The sequence below is a fragment of the Diabrotica virgifera genome, chromosome 6 (assembly GCF_917563875.1).
Source record: "Diabrotica virgifera virgifera chromosome 6, PGI_DIABVI_V3a".
Taxonomy (NCBI): Eukaryota; Metazoa; Arthropoda; class Insecta; order Coleoptera; family Chrysomelidae; genus Diabrotica; species Diabrotica virgifera.
Genome location: NC_065448.1, coordinates 236,919,092 through 236,935,229, shown reverse-complemented (window position 1 = coordinate 236,935,229; position 16,138 = coordinate 236,919,092). Strand labels below are relative to the sequence as shown.

The window sequence follows — 16,138 nt, the reverse complement described above, 5'->3', positions numbered from 1 at the left end:
TACTCATATCTAATTTTATCCTTCTTTGTCACTCCACTCATCCATCTAAGCATTCTCATTTCCACCACATGCATTCGTTGTTCCGCTTTCTTTTTCACTGCCCAACATTCAGTTCCGCGCATCATAGCCGGTCTTGTGGCTGTTTTATAGAATTTTCCCTTCAGCTTCATTGGAATTTTTCTGTCACAACACACCACTCGCTTCTTTCCACTTCATCCATCCAGCCCTAATTCTACTGCATGCATCTCCATCTATTTCTCCATTACTCTGTAATACCGATCCTAGGTACTTAAAACTATTGCTTTTCACAATAATTTCACCTATTATATTATATTTTACTTTATTCTATACTATATATCTATTCTAATCTATCTATATATTTCATTTAATCTGTTACATTCTACTCTATTCTGTTTTAAATCAAATACTTTATTAGTAAGTATCTACATATATATTACATCTATTCTATTATATTCTACTCTATTCTATTTCAGTTTATTTTATACTATATATCTATTCTAATCTATCTCTCTATTTTATTAATCTGTTCTATTCTATTCTGTTTCAAATCAAACACTTTACTCAAACAAAGAAACAAACGACATTCAAAAGCTTCTAATAAAAAATCATTGCATTGGTACTACTGAAAATATTGACATTTTTACAACATTTATTCCAAGTTCCTTCAATTTTTTTGAGGACAAGAAAATTTTGCTTTCAAGAAATTCACGAATTTATTGGCGTCAAGTTAATAACGAACAAACTTGGATGTCAAATTGTGCTTTGAGAACACGTCAAATTTGGCCTTGAATAACTTGGTCAATTTATTGTTCAATTTATTGTTGATGTAAAGTGCACTTAATAAAGTCTAATAACCGTGTGAATTGGCGAGGAACCGCAAAGTGGGCGACGCCTGGTGGCGAAATTGAAAAGCATCAAGTCAAGTAAAACATTGACTTTGCCATTAACTTGTGTACATATTTGCGATCAGTTTATGTTGTAATTAACAATAATTTCGACTTAAAAAAACTATTGCAGTGTTCCTCAGTATTCATTCCTATTATACTCTACGTAATGACCTAAATTAACCAATGCCAAATCACACATTTTGTTAATTTAACGTTTGTATTAAACGTAGTATTTTTTAATGTTTAAGCGACTGCAAAATTAAATAAATGAATAAAATGTAGTATATATTATGTACATAGAATGTAGATTGTTATCGTAATTTCCAGAACACAATTATTATAAAATAAATACACCTACTTAGTTTCCAAGTTTCCAGTTTTTATTTAATTAAAAATTGTTATCTGTCGGTGTAAAATAAACTGTAGTGCACCTATTAATTAAATTAAAAACAAAATTAGAAATCCTAAGATAGATTAATAATTTTTAGAACGCTGTGTGATTATCGGGGGCCAGATTTTTTTTATGAAAAAAAGGTAAAAACAAATCAGTAGTTAGCATCAAATTTTAATGAATGCATACAGATTAAACATAATTTTGAGTCGTCTTTAACTTATAAGATGTCTTAGTTGCAAAACTTAGTGGTTACTTTGGCAAAACACTCCTGTAAATGATTTTAATTTAACGTTTTAGAACTGTGAATTCAAATGACAAAATGAATTGTTTTCCTAGCGTTGTCGTCCATCTTTGAAATTTTGAGCACCCTCTGTTGGAATTTAATTTTGCGAATAGTAAACTAGGGAAATCCAGAAATTTCATCATATGGCAACGTGGCGAAGGTGGAAGGTGGCAACCTAACCTGCTTTGGTTAAATGATGAAAGCTACTTATATCACAGATCACCTACCTCCTCTAGATGTTTCACGATAACGCTTTGGTTAAATGGGTTAAATATGAAAAACAGCGCTCCATGCCGCTTGTATCGGAACTAATTTCAAGCGGGAATTTCAAAATGTAATTTTGGTGGGAAGAAAATGTTAGCTTAAAATATTTGTATAGTTGAAAAAAAAATAATTTGGTTTTAAAATATGCAAATTATTTTTAATTTCAAATATACAAAATACCATTTGGGAAAAAATAAGACATGACAACGTATTTTTATTTATTTATTTAATACCAGCAAAACCACTTTGTATAATATACTTTTTTACAAATCGTATCTTTACAAATGAAATTATTAATAGTTATCTTCCAAATACTTCTACAAAAGGGTATCTCAAATGATTGAAACATGTGTGCATCTCTACTTGTTGAGTACTTCCAACTAAAACAAAAAATTAATATAATTGATTTGATAATAACCTTCATTTCACGTAAAATAATTTGTATTAATTATATATTTTCTGCAGGGGTTACTTACTTGGTGTTGGTGCTAACATTCGTTTGCTTCCCTACACCACTAACTGTGTTACTTGTTCTCTAATAACAAATACTTGTTGAACTCACCATGCAAATGTAAGCTAGGAATTTGATCTTCCTAGGGATCTTCAAATCACATTCGTTTTGTTTCAAAAACTGTATTTGAATCCATTTTATCTAAATCAGGATTTTTTATTATTGCTAACAATCAGATAAACATTTTTACTGACATAAAGATAAAAGATAAAGGCATACTGACACTGACAATGATGACAATTGACAAATTATGACACTCAGGCCCGTATTCATAGTCGGTACTCAAGTCAGCGTCGATGCTTAAGGTCGACCTTGAACAAATTTGTGTTTCATAAACCGTACTCAACGTGAAATGCGGTCTTGAAGAGCCAAAAAATGACACTAATGACAGCTGAGTCTCAAGTCGTCGATAGACCTACCTTAAGTATGCGTTTCTAACCTAACTTTGTTTGAATCTCGATTGAATATTTTTTCCAATTCAGTTCGACTTCCAATCCATATTTTTCGTTTTTCTAATTACAATAAAAAATGTATGAAGAAGTTGAAGAATTTTTAGAGTTTATTGATAGTGTTGAAGAAGAAAATCGCCCGGACAAATTCGTGATAAAATTATATCTAAAATCCAATGGAGTTTTAATATTGAATTTCATCAGAGCATTAACTTAACAACAAAGATTGTATGCTACTTAGAGGAATATAACCAGTTTTTATGAGGTTGCCCATTTTCCTAATGTACAGGTTCTCGAAGGGAGATTATGTATATTGTTTTTCAAGAACACTTATCAAGACATCTTAATATTTGATCCAAGTTCATTAGCAGATCCAAGAGCTAAACTGGAAAGTAATTTTGTGTCTTTCTCTTGTTCTACATTCAACTGGAATTTGTTTATTTATTCTGAGAATATATTATTGAATCCTTGTATTATGTTAGATACTTACATTCTTTTTATTTTATTTCTCAATATGTATTTTTATATTTTATTTTAAAATAAATGAGTATGAGTTTCCCTCCTTTTAAATAAGTGTTAAACCTTTCCTTACCAATTATAAAGTTAATTATGCATGTAAACAGCAATATATACCCTATTCCACGAACATACGCCTGTTTTGGATTACTTCGACAACGAATATTTTACTGTACAAAATAAGAACGAAAGTAAATTGCAAATTACATTGTTGTTTATTGGAATAATTATTAGCGCCATTTACTTTCGTACTTCTTATGTTGCACAGTAAAATATTCGTTGTCGAAGTAATCCAAAACAGGTGTATGTTCGTGGAATGGCCCATACTATTTATGCAGATGACATTGTTGTCTTAATAAGAAAAAACTGAAGTTTGTTAGGAACTTGAAAGGTGAAGAAAGAAAATGCATGTCTACAAACGAAACCAGAACAAAATATTATATTGAAATGTGTGGAGAGATAAAATAGAATAAATTTGTCACACTAAAAACAGGAACAAAGGGATACACAATTCTGGACCTCTGAGGTAAACTACACTATGTCATTTCGAGCAACTGTGTTGCAACAAAGTTTAGAGCACTTAGAATGTTAATAAAGATCTGATATATCCCATAATTGGTTGAAAGTCAATATGACCATATTTTAATGATAATACATTACCAATTTGTATAATCCAACTAATAAAATAAGTGGATTAAAGGAACTTGTTTAAAATAACACCATGTCAACATAGTGTAGTTTACCTCTGAGGTGCAGAATTGAAAATTCCAGTATTTGGCATTTCAATTCAAGTGTTTGGGAGTGACAATAATTGATAAATATAGAAGAAGGAAGAAGAAATATAAAACATACTTCTAAAAGGAAGCATAGCTGAGGAATATCAGAGATTGAACTAACCTCAGCGTTGAAGAGATATTTCATATTGCAAAAGATAGAGAACTGTTTAAAGAAGTGATTGCCAACCTTCGTTAGAAGACAGCACAATAAGAAGAAAAGGAAGCAGAACAATGGTATAAGATTGAAGTCAAAAATGTATGTAGGGCAGCTATAATTCAAATATGTAGGTATATGAAACAGGCATTTGACCAGTGGCTGCGTATGATTGTGACAATTGGACAATAAATAAGAAAGATGAAATGAAAGTAGACATCTAGAAAAGAAAAGTATTGTAAGAAATTTTTAGTGGATTTAGGCACCAGAGTTTTATTTGCTCAGTAAGAAATAAAGGAGATTTCCCAGTGTTTTCTCTATGTACATACTTTGAATAATATTTCATTAGTACCCATTACTCCCCACCAAGAATAAAGTAATATCACAGTATTTTGTTATACTGGGGTAATATTCACAAATATATACTTTTGTGCTGTTATTTGGGTAAGATTGTTAATATTTTATATCAATATTGTTTTGCTTGGTACAAAATCCTTCTAATAATTTAAATTTATCTGACTCATTCATATTGACAAGGGACGATTTTATTGAAAGATAGTTCATTCGGTTACATAAAATCAAATTTAACTTAAGAATATCCATCAGAAAAATCATAGCATGTGATTTGTAAAATTTAAACATCAAATAAATTTAATTTCAAACTTAAATTGTGACTTATTCCCACGGAAATTGTAAATTGCATTTTATATTATGTTCCAATGTCATGGTTTGTTCGTTAGTTCTTTGTTTTGTAGTGTTAAGTCTGATGCATAGGCGTAACCAGGATGATCCTAAGGGGGGGGTTACAACTACCTGAAGGGGGGGGGGGTTACAACTACTGGAAGGTCTCTGAGGGCTATGGTGTTAAGCGTATAGAGCTCAAAGTACATCCCAATGGGGGGGGGGGTTGGTTACAACCCCCCCCTGGTTACGCCTATGGTCTGATGAAGTATATAAACAGAAGAAAGCTGACACCATTATAGGTTTGTTCTAGCAAACAGTCAAACTAGTCAGAAACCACCAGCAAACAGTTGGCCAGTGAGAAAACATAATAGTCACCAGTGCTATCCCCTCTACTCACGCTGGTCCACTATTCGCTGATGGTTTTAAACCGTTTGAAACTGATGCTAGAACAAACCTAATAAAACGGTAGGTACATACTATGAAGCACCAAAGTTTTTCCTTCCTTTCAGTGAGAAATAAAGGGTATCTCCTAGTGTTTTCTCAATGTTCTTTGAATATTTGATTAGTACCCATTACTCCCCAACAAAAATAAAGTAATATCACACTATTTTGTCATTTTTAGTGGGGTAATATCAATATCCACAAATAGCATTGACATTTGGAATTTAAAACAGTTTCATGTTTCCAATATACATTTATCTTGAATACCTACATTAACTCCAAAATAAAAATAGATACATAGGTATATTTCTATTAACATAAGTATAAACAGAACATTATTTACATGTAGGTTAGGGCTTTTATTTACATAAAACCATTGTTTTAAAGATCCAAATTTACAATGCAATCATTTATCACAAACACAAATAATAATGAAAACTATAATACGGATATACCGATTACCAATAACCTCTGAAATAATAGCACATTATTGAATTAGAAAAAATAAAAATGTTATCTTCCCACCCATATAATAAATTTTCTTTAACTTAAGCATTTAAATAATTTATTTTCAAAAAACAAATTATGTAAATAAAAATATTGCAAAGATAATTGACAGATTCTGCATTTTATTTGGTGTCCTATGTCAATTTCAATGCTTGAGCACAACCTTACCCGAGAAAACCCGAAGTATCGTTTATGAAACAGAACGAAAACTTGAGTACGACGCTACCGTAAGTTCGACTTGGCTGAGCACGACCTCAAGTACGGGTTGAGTACCGACTATGAATACGGGGCTAATCAGTGATATAGAAGAAATCTTCACTCCAGGTGCATGGCGACATCTCAAAAAACGTATCATTACTAAAAATGACATTTAGTTTAGTATGACCTTGAGATACCTGCGTGAAACATCTATGTGACTTATATATACCTTATCTAACTATGGTTTGTTTTTTAACCAAGAGGAGTGATTCAAATTTACCGCGCTGTATTGCTTGTTTGTAATTGGTCCAACCGCAGCCAAGTTTACTCCACTGTTATAAAATTTTGACACTAATGACATTTATCTAATTTTGACACTAGTGACATTTCATAGGTTAATTAAGTTATATCGGCGATTTTTGTGTTTTCTGTGTTATTCCTTTAATTTTTAGATTGTTAGTCTGCTTTTATATAAAAATCAGTTATTTTTGGAACTCTTTAGCGACGTAATAATTTAATATAATATTTATGAATTACCGTTGAGGGCCGACTAGATCAACCAAAAAAGAAGATGTATTCGGTTATTATGGTTATTATTCTAGTGACTTTCTTGGGTGTGAATCTGTCTTTTTAGTTTACTCCTCCTGGTTAAAAAATAAACTATAGAGTCTGTAGCACCAAACAAAAAGAAATTTCGCAAGGCTATGATTGGCCACAAAATCCCGGCTTGCGATTGGTTAGAAAGCTGACTGTGATCATAAGATATAACCTAGAATTTAAATTTTAGTTGACCGTTGTTTGTTGTTTTAATGTCTGCAATATCCAATAAAAATAAACAAAATATAGAACAATAATAATAATATTATGTAATTATAATGATTTATAATTTCCTACAGAAATGCTTTAGAAAGATGTAACATATTTAAAGAGAAAATGTAAAATGAGATGTAAAATATTGAGAATCCAAGAGCTGCATGTCTGAAAGCAAAATAAATGAAACTGAGGGCATAGATAGATAACATTTTACTGGTAAGTAATGACATATTTTAGAGGTATTATAAAGAATCTATAAAGCCTGTCACATTAAAAAATAATTGCTTGAAATACAGAAATTGCTACAGAAATGTTAATTTTCTAATCAGATATACTATTTTTAGAAACACAATGAATAAAATATCACTGAATATGAGAAGATAGTTCATCAAAAGTTGGCGATGTTTAAGAACAATTTTGCTGCATCGAACAATCATAATTGCTGCTGTCAGTCATACAAAGTAAACTGTGCGAAAGTTTAGTCCTATCAAAATTTAACTATGGTGATGTTGTGTATGGGCCATTCCACGAACGCGTCTGTTCTAGACCATCGCGACAACGAATATTTTAGTGTGCAACATAAGAAGTACGAAAGTAAATGGCTGTAAAAATTATTCCAATAAAGAAGAATGTAATTAGCAATTTAGTTTCGTACTTCTTATGTTGCACACTAAAATATTCATTGTCGCGATGGTCTAGAACAGACGTATATTCGTGGAATGGCCCATATGCATATTGTATTCGATCAGATGACAGAGGAAGAATTCGGGGGGTTCAAAAGACACCAGCCTATTTGTCACAAATTTAAAACATGTAAAATGGTTGAGCGTGGAAAAGACAAGATTTCTACATGCTGCTTGTCTGTTCCACAAAATTATCAAAAACTCACTACCAACATATCTTTTTAAAAAAGTTATACAGTGATGAGCGCCCTAATAACCGGCAAAATAACGCAAAGGTGGAAAATATTAAGTTGTGAGATAAACAGAAATGAAACTAGTGGAGGTGGTAGATTTAGCGATAAAAACTTATAAGTTTACATTTTACTTATTGTTTCCCACCTTTAGACGTATTAGATGAGCATTTCAACTAAAACTGTCACAGTGGCAGTTGCCAAACTCGTCCGATACATCTAAAGGTGGAAAACAATAAATATAATATAAATGTATAGGTTTGTATCGCTAAATTTCCCACCTACACTAGTTTTATTTCTTTTTATCTCACAACTTAATTTATTAGCGCACTCATCACTGTTTATAGAACTGACATAAGGGGCACAGAGCAACAGTGGCCTAACTGCAAAAAACGAAGATTTGAGATAAATGCAATCTTTGCATTCATATTTACATTGTGCTTATGGGATGATGCTACAAATTATGTAACGATATTTAGCCAAATATACAGGTAGGTTGTGTAGACCCTTGTTAATTTGAAGATTTAATGTTGCTACTTTTATTGATGTATTAATCTAAAAATGCTCAATTTGTGCTTTTTTTCTCTTGCTTAAGATGAAAAGTCTAGGTGCTGATTTCTTGAAATCGGTACCAACTGATCTTCAGCATTTTTTTTAGTATTTTGTGCATAGAGGTATATCGTCATTGTCAGAGCCAAACCTCATATGTACATTATTGACAAAATCCACTATTTTTTTATTTATAATTACAACACATAATTCGCGGTGTGCAAGTACTTGGAAGGGGAAACGAGAAACGACCGTGCGCGAGTCGCGGAGAAATATTGCAACTATCTTAAACAATTCATATTGTCAATTGAAATTGTCAAATTGACGTATATTTCATACCTTCTGTCATTGAAGCAGAAAAATTTTATATTGCTCCACAATATTGATACGATATGCAATTATTATATAAAGGTAAATTTAATTAATTGTATTTTGCTTGCAGTACTGCATTTTAATAACTAATTTTATTTACTACATACAATTGTTTTCGTTTGCATAACATAACCTGCATCTTATTTTTTCTTCTTATTATTTTTTTGGACTATGGCCTTGACAATTATCCAATAACCAGGACTAATATAATTGGCCAATATAATTAACAGTGCGAATAAAAGTACAGAGCGTAGAAATAGGGGTCGCTTTGCCGAACTTGCACGGTCCCAATACTGATATAATCTTCTTAATATTATTTCTAAATTTAAAGAGTATAGTACTTTTTAACACATTTCGGCAAAATGATATTAATTCTGATAAAGATAAAAAATATATAAGAGTTTTTTTCATTTCCTGAAAAATCTCACAACATGCACATATGTACAAGATTTGGCACTGAGGCCGACGATATATGATTATATTATATCATGTTATATTTTGTGTATTGTTTGAATTTGAACAAAAAATGCAGACCTTTATTGTTATTATTAGATGCAGATATTTCCTCTTGTATAATATAGTAAGACAAAACATTCGGGTTGTCTCTATCATTCGCCTTCAAGTTCTGATGCTAAGTTCTTGGATGATTTTGAAAATATGTGTGATTGTATTATTGCTAGGAATTACAATTTTGTATTAATCGGTGACTTTAATTTGAATTTTTTTGCTGATACTTTTTATGTTAGGAAGGTTAAAAACCTATTATCAAACTATGGTATAAGACAGGTAATAGACAAACCAACATGCATAACAAATACAAGTAAAACGTTAGTTGATTATGTACTTACAAATGAGGATCAAATCACATCCAACGTTCATGATTCTCCTAAAATTAGTGATCACTCAGTAATATCAGTAAATCTTAATAATACGAAATACACATCTAATATGATTATTAAACAATATAGAAATTTAAATGAAAAAAATTATTTGAAAATAAAAACTAACTTAATTTCATACAACTGGAATTTGGATTCTACTGATGTGGATGTTATTTACCAACAAATACATGAAAATTGTAAAATTGAAATTGATAATAATGCACCTATTCAGACTTGTAAACAGTGGCGTAGCGATAAATCCGGGGGCCCTGGGGCAAGTCCACTCACGGGGCCCCTACTACAAAAAAAATTTCAGCTTGCTTTTGGGGGAATACAAATTTTTTAATTGATTTTATTTTTTTTTATTTTAAAATATCTAACTATTTTGCAGTTCTAGCTCTTTAATCTACTTTTAAATAAGCTAATCATGCTTAGCCTCAAAATGATTTTTTCAATACGTCACAAAACCTATGTTTTAAAGCACTGACTGCATCTAACCTCCCAGCCCATCGAGTAGGATTTAAGGATTTTAACGTCTCTTTTTTGTTACTTTCATTTTGTTGTGTTGACTGTAACTCTTCCCATCAAACAATACTGTGACCAAAAAAGCAATAGACACTTTGTATTGTGTCAAATAAATTACAAATTTCTCTGTTGTCTTCGACAGCGTCTTTTACAACTAAATTCAGGTTATGTGCTGCACAATGTACAAAGTACGCATTTGGAGCTTTGTCTCCTATTCGACGTTGCACACCATTGTACACTCCACTCATAACGGCAGCTCCGTCATATCCTTGACCTCGACATTTGCTTAGATCCAAGCCCTTTGAGTTTATTGTCTTAAGTATTTCATCTGCTAACCCTTCCGCTGTTTGGTCTTTAGCTTCTATAAAAGAAAAGAAAACTTCACATATCTCCAGCTTTGTAGGTTTCCCCAATTCACTTTTTTCAATTTTTACGTATCTGTAAACTTCACTCAACTGGTCCACTTTAGCCAAGGTTCATAAATAGACAGGTTGCATGGTAACTTTCCACCAATCAGCGTCGAGAATCTAATGGCGGGAGTGACGTCACCCAGAATGCTGCATTCAAATTCATTCACTTCACTCATTGAAATGAACTCGGAAAGTAGGAATGTATTGAAAATGTGTATATTTAAAAAAAATACGTTTGGATTTTTAATGACTATTTATTTCATATATTCTTTAAAAAATGTGGTAGATACCTGTAGAGTTACAAAAATCATAGAATATAATTGCAATTAAATATATGCAGTAGAATAGCATTACTACTTAATTAAAGCAGAAGGAGATTCTTTCTTGTGTATATATGGGACTAAATCATTCAAATATCCTAGGTATATTAATAATGGGTTGAATACAATTTACTTTTTTAAATAATTTTGAGTAGGTATATAATAATTTTGAATTGGGGATAATGCATGTAGTACATTATTATAAATTCCTCCTAACATGTAAACCATGGTGAAAAAGATATTCAACTAAAGATTTATGTATCAAAATTAGTAGTTTTTCCCTTAAGAGCATCTAATTACGTTAGGTACTGCATTATAATACCTAAAACTATGAAAACATTATGATTCCATTCAATAGGTACCTGTGAAGTTTTACATTAACAGTAAATTATAAAAAAAATACAATTTCAGTCCAATAAAGCGAATTTTCCCCATTTTATATACTCATTTAGTTTATAATTGTTTATTCAAACTATCTTCAGATGGCTGCAATATTGGTTATAATTTTATATGAAACAATTACATATAATAGATCTATTATCTATAGACTTAATTAGATATATTGTTCAATAAGTCTAAGCAGATTGTAACCTACACAGATGATGTAAACTTGATGTGAAGAACCGCAAGAGACATTACAGAACTGTAATGTCTCTATACAAGAATGTCCTTTACTATACAATACAGCAGAAAGAAAATCCAGTAAGTAAGTAGGTAGGTACTTTAATACAACCACATTAAAATGTATCTTAACACTTGTAAAAGAGTTTTGGGTTTAAGTTATTATACTAAAAACACTTAATGATATCTATAGATACATTATATCTCAAGATATAAACACAAATTAAAACACTAACGATATTTAATAACAAAATATAGCCTCCAGACCACGTATCCTATTATGTTTACAAACAATTCGTAAAATTGATCGTCTGGGTGACGTCACGATGACAATATTTCATTTGTCAATGTCAAAGTTACCATACAACCTATGGTATAGGGACCTTGCACTTTAGCTATATCTTGGGTAGTGTCAAAAATAACAGAAAAAAACGAAGCATTGTGTATCTCGTTCAAAATAGTTTTCCTGAGATGGGAGGCCAAAAGCTCTATAAGTTCATTTTGAATAGTGGGCTTAAATAATTAGTTTCCCCTTGAGGCCGCATTAAAAGCTTTTCTAAAATCGGGTCATACTTTGAAAGCAATTCAATAATGGAGAGGAAATTTCCCTTGTTGCTGCTTTCCAAGTTTTCTCTGTGCCCTCGAAATGCTAAATTACATGTTGCTAGAGTCAGAGTTACATTCAAGATTCTTTCAATCACCTTACGCCAAAATCTTCTTTCATCTTCACTTTGTTTGTTAATAGTATCTACAACAGTTCTATTTCTTGACCACTGTTCATACATCATGCAGGCTTGAGAATGCACTTTTGACCCTTCATGACTAGCTATGCGTTCCGAAATGTGTTTCCAGTCTCTCACGCCGTTTTTTGAAAACAGGTTACTCAAATTTATTCCAGTTACAAGGACGTCCTGAGGAAACAACCAACATGGAAGGCAATAGACACAATCGTTACTTTTTGAATAGCACAACCAATTTCTCTTGAGTTTTATACCAGCATTGGTTGTAAATAAATAATAATGACTCGAAAAACATCGCCCTTGCCTATCTCTTGGAAAAGGTCCTTCAGGTTGATAAGGACCAAGCTTCAGTTAACCAAGCATTTAAATTTTTTGAACTTCGTGCAGCTTCATCGTCTTTTCGTTTTTTCTCTTTGCGTTTCTGAGACCCACTTTCATAAGTTCGCTTCATACTCAATTTATTAAAACTATTTACAAACTATACACAGATCAGATTAAATAGGCCGCACGTACACGCACCATACTTTTGTAACCAAATAAACGCTAAAACACGCATACACAGACTACAGCAGAGACAGGAGTGTTGACGAACTGATTACTGACTACGTACTGAGAACAATAGACACAAGGTCATTCGCTCTTCGCTGCTAGGACTGCGATCCCCTCCCCACCCACTACCTGCCAGGCAGCCGCTCGCCACAAATTAAAAATTCTGCAACCCCTGAACTCTCTCGCTCTATCTTCCCCCATTTCTCCTTTTGGTAATTGTATAGTTTATGTACTTCTCGAATTTTGAAAAACTAAATATACACACGTGTTCAGATTGTTCTTATAAACAAAAAATAGTTTACAATTTCGCGGGTAAAGCTTTTTTACGACACAATCGACGATTAAAAATAAGATTTTTGCCGTTTTGTGCCATGTTTTTATGTTCTGAGCAGGCAAACAGTCACACTAATTGCGTACTTAATTACGTATTTACGACGAAGTTGATGGGATCCTTGAAGGGCAATGGAAAAATCCCAGAAAATTTAGTAAGTAATACCGGGAAAATAGTAATAGATATTTTGTTTAAAAGAACATTCTGAACACGTACGTATATTTAGTTTTTCAAAATTCGAGAAGTACATAAACTAGACAATGACCCTCCTTTTTTCCCAGGAGTCTCGCGGGGGCCCCGGGGCACTGCCCCGGTGGCCCCGGTGGATTCCTACGCCACTGCTTGTAAACACAATCCCAAATTACCATGGTTTGATAATGAGGTTTATAAAAAAATTAAAATTCGTGATGATGCATATAAGAATTTCAAATCATGTGGTCATGAAACACAAAAACAAGTTATGTGGAATAATTTCAAAAAATATAGAAATGATGTAGTTAGTACTTTAAAGTCCAAAAAATCTGCATACTATTATAATCAAATAGATAATTATAGATCAGATCCTAAAAAAATGTGGAAGACGCTAAAAAAATTGGTCAATACAAATACAAAAGATACACCTAAATGTGTTCAATTTCGATGTAACATCACTGGTGAAATAGCCGTTAAAAGAGACAGTATGGACATATCTATGGGTTTTAATAAATATTTTGTTGAGAGTATTTCTAGTATTGTAAGTCATACAGATTTTTTTAATGATTGGATAAATGTAAATTGTAATCTTTATTTGCCATTTGACAATTTTGTACAATTAACTTTGAAAGAGTTAGGTTCATTTATGAATGTGTTGGATAATAAATATTCTAACTATGAAATTTTAAATGGTAGAACGTTAAAGGAAATTTATGAGACAATTGGTCACATCATACTAAACTTAATTAATACGTCACTGGATGCTGGAAAGGTGCCAAATCAGCTTAAAACTAGTACAATTATTCCTATCCAAAAGATCAGTAATACAAATAAGGCTGAGGAATTTAGACCTATTAATGCATTACCGACAATTGAGAAACTCCTGGAGCTAGTTGTTTATGAGCAATTAATGGAACATGTAAAAAGGAATTCAATTTTAATAGAAAATCAGTCTGGGTTTAGAAAGAACCATTCTTGTGAAACTGCAGTACAGCTAACAATCTGCAAGCTAAAGAATGATATAAAAGATGGTAAATATACTATTGGGGTTTTTTTGGATCTGAGAAGAGCTTTTGAAACCATTGATAGAAACATTTTATTAGCTAAAATTGAACAATATGGAGTTTCCGGTAAGGTTTTAAGTTGGTTTGAAGATTATCTAAGCAATCGCAGGCAAAAAGTATGTTTTAATAATACAGTATCGACTGAGAAAGACATTTTGGTAGGGGTACCTCAAGGTAGTGTCCTTGGACCACTCCTCTTCATACTGTATATAAATGATATAGATTTGTTTTTGGATTGTGAATTTATCAATCTTTTTGCTGATGATACTTTGATAGCATGTAGTGATGTTAAGTTAGAGAATGCTGTAGAGAAGATGAACAGAACACTTGATCGAGTTAATAAATACCTCAACATGAATAAATTAAAACTAAATATTGATAAAACCAAAGCTGTTATTTTTACTACTAAATATAAGTATAGTTTAATAAATTTAAATCTGATTAATTTACACATTAACAATGAAGAGATCAAAGTTGTAAAAACGGCAAAATATTTAGGTTTTCAGCTTGATAACGTGCTGTCATTTGATGGACATTTTGAGTATACATATTAGTAAAAAAATTTCAAAAAAATTATACTTTTTCACCAGAATAGCTCAAAATCTGTCGACTGAGACTAAAGTAACTTTATATAATACAATAATACAGCCACACTTTGATTACTGTGCATCGATTGTATATTTATTCAGTCTTAATAAAATTAGTCAGCTGCAAAAACTTCAAAATAGAGGGATGCGCATCATATTAAGAACTAGTAGAATAACGCCAATATTGATTATGTTAAAATCTCTTGAATGGTTGTCAGTTCGTCAACGTTTGCATTACCTAACCATGGTTTTTGTGTATAAAATATTGAACTCGTTGGCTCCATCTTACTTTCAAAAATATGTTTCTTTTCAGAGAGATGTACATGATTATAATACAAGGGGTACAAATAATCTACATATTGTTGAGTTTAAAAATAGCTTTATGATGAATTCTTTAATTTGCAAAGGGTTTAAAGAATATAATGAACTACCTCTCGTTTTAGGAACTTGTAGAAACATTAATACATTCAAGTACAGTTAAAAAAAAATATATTATAGAGAATAATGTGTTGAATGTATTTGTGTTGCCTTATACTTATTGTGCTTACGTTGATCGCATTGGTATTTTATTCAAGTGTTTGTGGCTTTCGATATTGACATTTTAATTAGTTTGAGTTTTTTACTTTTTAAATTAAGTTATGGACTATATCAATACTTGTATTGTTTTGACTATATGTACTTTAGCATGTTTATATTAGGTTATCCTATTTCAAATAAAGTATTATTATTATTATATTATAAACATTGAATATAATAAGTGTTACCAAATTAGTTCAATTTCAAATTTTTTTCCTATGCAGGAACAATGTTGTAAATGCCAAATCAGATTTTGTCTACAACTTTTGAAAAACATGCAAGTAGTAATGATTTGAAAAAAGCAACTTTATGAGGATAACATGATAGATTTTAGGATGCATCAAGTAAAGTCTTAATATTCCCAATGCTCGGCAGTACATTATTTTGCACATATAGAACTTTGTTCCTGGAAAACCAAAATACAACTATTGTGGTTACGCAAACATTGTTCCAGCATAGGATTCAATTATTATCATAGAAGACACAATTTTTTCAAGACATGACTACTATCTGATGTATCTCTTTTAATTGGAAAAATGCCAAATGTAATATTCAGTCAAATTCTTAGTGTTCCGCACACACATACACACACTTTGTCTAGATCTAGAGT

General features: G+C 31.5%; 1 protein-coding gene across 1 annotated transcript in view; it reads left to right on the top strand.

Moving 5' to 3' along the window:
• LOC126886330 (zinc finger protein 665-like) overlaps positions 1-16,138 on the top strand; it is a 368,013-nt gene that overhangs the window by 276,910 nt on the left and 74,965 nt on the right. The gene's annotated exons all lie outside the window — the stretch shown is intronic.